The sequence below is a fragment of the Humulus lupulus genome, chromosome X (genome assembly GCF_963169125.1).
Source record: "Humulus lupulus chromosome X, drHumLupu1.1, whole genome shotgun sequence".
Lineage (NCBI taxonomy): Eukaryota > Viridiplantae > Streptophyta > Magnoliopsida > Rosales > Cannabaceae > Humulus > Humulus lupulus.
Window position 1 is genome coordinate 106838259 of NC_084802.1, and position 5691 is coordinate 106843949.

At 37.8% G+C, this 5691-nt stretch overlaps 1 long non-coding RNA gene across 1 annotated transcript; it reads left to right on the forward strand.

Moving 5' to 3' along the window:
• The first annotated feature begins 1446 nt into the window (after positions 1-1446).
• On the forward strand, positions 1447-4453 carry LOC133803907 (uncharacterized). The gene is made up of 3 exons (XR_009878206.1): positions 1447-1612; positions 3161-3226; positions 4288-4453. It is a non-coding gene; the product is annotated as an uncharacterized LOC133803907 (long non-coding RNA).
• The last annotated feature ends 1238 nt before the right edge of the window (positions 4454-5691 follow it).

Consider the following 5691-nt stretch of genomic DNA (forward strand, 5'->3'; position numbering starts at 1 on the left):
AGTTTCTCGGATCGGATGAGGTTGATCAGATTACAGAGGACATCCGACGGATAAGGCAACGCTTGCAAACTTTGGTTGATCGACAACGCAAATATGCTGATAGACGCAGGAGACCCCTGGTGTTTGAGGTTGGCGATAATGTGCTACTGAAGGTAGCTCCGCTACGAGGGGCTATGCGATTCGGAAAGAAAGGAAAGCTTAGCCCAAGGTTCGTTGGACCTTTCGAAATCATAGAGAGGATCGGGGAAGTAGCTTATCGTTTAGCTCTTCCGCCTGCCCTGTCTAAGGTGCATGACGTGTTTCATGTATCCTTATTGAGAAAATACATGCGTGATCCCTCGCATGTAATCAGCTATGAGCAGCTGAGCGTGGATCCTCAACTCGTCTATGAGGAAAAACCGGTTATGATACTAGACCGAAAGGAAAAAGTGTTGAGGAACAAGACGGTGCCATAGGTAAAGGTGCAGTGGTGTAACCATGGCATTGAAGAGGCAACCTGGGAAACAAAAGACAAGATGAGGGAGCTGTATCCTCATTTGTTTTAAGTTTCGAGGACGAAACCTTTATAAATTGTAGGTATTGTAACGTCCTACGTTTTTGGGTACCTTTAAACGACTCGGGTGGGGATTTTTCCCCTGGGTTAAGAATATTATTTTAAATAATATTATATTTTGTTTGGAAGTATTCCATGAGTTATTGCTAGCCAAAATATGAGTTTTGTGATTTTAAAAGTCAAGATAAGACTTTCGGTCCTGGACCGACACAAAAACCCTGATCGGGTAAAATTCTCGGAAAATAAAATGAAAAATCATGGCAATTATATTTTGGGCATAAAATACATTCATAAAAGTTAAAGTTTGGTCAAAAATAATAAACCTAAAAGAAAATGGAAATTTTAAGGCATTTTGTGGTAAATGCCTAATTTTGCCGAAATGGGGAATTTTATTCCATGAATGGACCTTAGGTTAAATTTTATTATGTGATTAATTAAATTAAATGTGAGAGACATTTAATTTAATTAATTAATGTTAAGTTTGGTGATTAAAACTTAATAAAAGTGAAAAAGGTGTCAAAAGCCAATTTGGACTTTTCTTCTTATGAAACCTTTTTTAACCTTTATTAAAAAAAAAAAAATGAAATGATTATATATAGCAAGGGTTGGCCGGCCATGTGCTATTTTAGGTGGTGTGAACCCAACTTAATAAAGATAAAATCTCATTTTAACTAAGTCAAGTCAAGTGGGCAAGTGGGAGGAAAACACTTGAGTGTTTTTGAGATAAATTAGATAGTATATAACTCTTCCATCCCTCCCCAACCGACCACACCACCCTCTCTCATTCACTCATCTGATTTTTTTAAGACCATTCAAAGTATTCTCTCAATATTCAACCTCAAGAACACCAAGGAAAACTTGGAGGCTAAGTCTTGGTCGAGGAAGTATTTTCCCTAAGGTAAACCTTCACTAATCTAGGCTTTTGTAAAGTTTTAAGCTTAGAGTTTCAAATAGCTAATTAACTATGTTGTTGGGGGAAGTTGGTTAGGGATTTTGAAAGGTTTTGGAGGAGCCAAAGCTAATAGGAAGGTCCAAACCTTAAGCAAGAACACCAAAGAGGTAAAAAGTTTACTTTTGATGATTTTGTTGTAGGGTTTTTAGCTTTAAGCATTATTTTGTATATCAAATTCTTAAAGTTTCTTGTTGGTGATGTAATAAGGTTATGGTAGTTGTTTAATAATTTTTATGATGCATGTGTATTGATTTTTGAAAATGGGAACCAAAACCCCCAAGGGTTTTGTAGGATACCCTAAAACAAAACATGTTTTGAGCTGTGACTTCCAAAGGGTCAAGCAGCCACTGTATATTGTTTTTGTAAAATTAAATTGTACTGTGATGTTGTTGAGATTGAGTACATAAAATTGAGCTTTTGAAACACTAAAAAATGTTTAGAAATGAGTAAGTTATGCTATTTCAAAGTTTAGGTAAAAAACTGTTTTTTTCGTATTCTTATTTTCGGAACCAAATTTGGACAGCCACTGTATAGGGAAAATGAACCCAGTTTTTTCTAAAATTTTGTGGACATATTGCTGGCATAACCTATTAGTCCACTGTAAAATTTGGTAAGAAAATATTAAACGGTTTGAAAGTTATTAACTGTCAAAGTTTGGAAAAAATAAGGACTTGAAAATAATGTCATTTTTACCTCATTGTTAGAAAATGATTTCACCAATAAAAAATGCTCATTTTGACCTAAGATTTTACAAAGACCTAAATGGCATAACAAAAATGGAATTGGGAAATTTTGGTAACAATTGGGTAAGTAAATTTCAAGTTATGAACTAACGAAGTATGTAGTTAAAAATGTGAAAATTAGGTTTTTCACACTTAGTGTAAAAATGAGATTTTGAAACATAAGGTAAAAAGTAAAATTTTGCTTATTTCAAGATATAAATTGGTAAGTCTTGAAATCATATTTTCACTAAAATTATCCCTTTGAGTTTAAATGAATTGTTTTTATTAAAGAGTTTTTATTCTTTCTAAAAATAAGAGATTTAATTTATTAATAGTTAATAAATTAAAAGAGGGTTTAAAACCCTATATTTTGAGAAAATAATTAAATAAATTATTTTCCTAGTAAGTAAAATTGATTAATTGCTTTTGGAAAATTAATTAGTCAAGATGAGAAATTTATAACGGTTTTCCTAATTAAGACAAATTAGGCAATTTTCTTAAAACGGTTTTTAGATATTAAAACCTTAAGAAAAATAAAAGGAAAAATTTAAAGAGTTTATTTTCTTTAAAAATAATTAAGGAAATTATTTGTATTTTCTGGATATAATACCGGCTAAAATCTTACATATTTTAACCGACTAGTCGAAAGTGCGGGTTAATAGCGATACCTTGAAAGAATAAGATTTTTAGCGGATTGTGGGAAATACCATTGTGATACCCGAGCCTAGGTATCGAGACCTTAGGATAGGTCTCCCCGAGACTTAGGGTTTAGTCTCGAATATTTTGTATGACTTTCCTTAATAGTTTTAAAACCAAGTAAGGATTATAAATCCTTACAAATGACTTTTATTAAAATGACCAAACTGCCCAAAATAATAATAATGAATTATTAGTGCCATAATTAATCCGAGTATGCTGTATGGATAACTACAGTATTGGCTAAGCGTAACTGGACTGAACGTTGGAGGGTGAAAACCTGCTGAGCGCTAAGGACTCCAAGTAAGTCAACTTATATTGTATGGCTGCAACATGAAATGATTATTGTCTTGTATGTTAGTATAGGGATACATGCATATATATAGGCTGTCATAGAAAGTTGCTTAGAGACGTTAGTCTAGTGAGTGCTGATTTAGAAAATATGAACGGTAGAAGTCCGTCATATCCTAGACGGTTGATCCCCGTCACACTGCTTGATTTTATTTATGTCCGGTTCATTACCGCGACGAGTGGCCATGAGATGAGGATAAGCTGGTTAAACCTAGGGGCGCCAAGATAAATGGGACCTAGGGGCCCTCATGCTTACTTAATCATTGGACGGTTAGAATCCGAGCAAGTGCTCTGATAAGTTATTCCCGGATAGCAGCCGTGAATATTGGCCATTCCGTGAGAGTGCCTAGAGATACTAGGGGTTGCCAAGTTTGAGTGAGGTTGAACACCCTAGGGGCAGCTGCTCACCAGCACCACTGATTAACATAGAAGTCTCTGTAAAACCGTGTAAATTGGATTACACTCTTGAATAAGTAGCGATGCCCTAGGTAACACGATAGTTACCCTTGATGAGAATATTTATTGGCTAGATCTTAGTGTGGAGACTCGGTTCTCTTTTACAGATTAGCAATTATGTTGGAGGGCACGTTACACCTGAATTGTTGGAAATTATCGAGCGTTGGTCTCGAATTATATTGTGATATAATGTATCTGCTTGCTCTGGGATTTTCTGAGTGCAGGGATATAATTGTTGATAAGATATAGTTGTGATATAATATATCTGCTTGCTCTGGGATTTTCTGAGTGCAGGGATATAATTGTTGATAAGAATTAGCTGTGGTATAATATATCTGCTTGTTCTGGGATTTTTCTGAGTGCAGGATTTTTATCTAGATGTGAATTAATTTATCCTTGGTTATCAGGCATGACCATAAGTTTGCCAGGACGCTTTAGCGTTCTTGAAATTGATTGTGTAGGGTTCGGATGGGTCCGGATCCCTATTTCTCTATCTGCTTTGTTTGAAAGTTGATCTTACTAAGCGTTTTCGCTTACCTAGTTGTTTCATGTTGTAGGTAAGTGCAAGGGCAAGGCAGAGCAGTGAGCGCTGGAGTCTTCCTTGCAAATGTACATGTGGACCGACCTTTTGGGAAGCCTTTTTATTTTTGGAAATGTTGTGTAATTTTCCTAAACTAGGCTCACTCTAATCTTTATAAAACATGTTTGTAACTAAACGTTAAGTATGGCCATACGACTTTTTAATTTTTTTTTTATACGGGTTTTTGAGACATTTTGTTAAATGAAAACATTAATATTTCCGCATTATCGAGTCTTGAAAATCCGGGTCGTTACATGAGCAATCCCTCTATCTAGGACAACATCAACGCTGAGTCGAGGAAAAGATTAAAAGCCTTGAATCGTCGATGAATCACGGAGGGTCTGATCAGCTGCCCCCCTGAGTTTGGTATCAGCAGCTCGGAGCGCCTCGCTTGGGCCGGATGGGCCTGGGGGAGTCAGGCTCGCTGATGGGGGGAGTGACGAAGGGGTCAACTGTGGGATCGTCACTGACCCCTCAGGTTGTCTCCCCTGGCTCGGGGGCACTACCCTTGGGACCTTCCTCGGAGGAGTGAGACCACTTCCTTCGCCAGAATTCCTTTTTGGAGCAGGAGGAACGATGCAATGTCTGAACATCTCTGAGTCTGCAAAAGAGGAAAATACATATATATAATAAAATGTAGATAAGTATATTACTACTACAATTTTGTTAATCTCGAATCACCAAGTTATTAAACATATTCCTATGACTACTAGACCTGAATTGAGAATCTGATCAATGAAGTCATCCTCGTCATCCGAAGATGAGCTAAGTTCTCTCTCATTCTGAATGGCTTTTCCTTTCCCGGACCGAGCAGGAATAGCAGATCTGTGTTGAGGTTCAGGCTAAGGCTCAGGCTGAGGCTCCCTAATGACGAGGTCGCTAGGTCTATGAGAAAGCGGAGAGGGTCCAGGAGAAAACTGGTCAGTCACTATCTCTGTGCCCGCATTAGACTGATCAGTCGTGTTGTTCTCCCCAGTGGTACTTTCCACCGCCATATTTTGGTCACACGGTATCAGGCCCACCATCTGAAGGTAGTCCACAGTGACCAATCATTTCACGTCTTTCTCCTCGGTACTCGTGCTAGCCAACGCCTCCGCTCGATTGAACATCCCTTCAGTAGGCAAGGGTCGCTGGAACGGACCCGCGTGGGTAAAGGCCAAGTTGTTGGCCTAGATATCTGAAGTGAGGAAATATTCCCTGTAATATTTCCCGGGGTTCGACTTGTGGGAGATACCACTAAGGTATGTGATCCCCCTTTGCCTGTGATAGAGGTGAAAGAAGCCCGTGTTGTTGTGGGTAGGATTGGTCCTGAAGTCGAACAAATAGTGCACCTCATGAGGGGTAGGCTCGTCCCAACCTTGCAGAAAATAGAGAATGTACA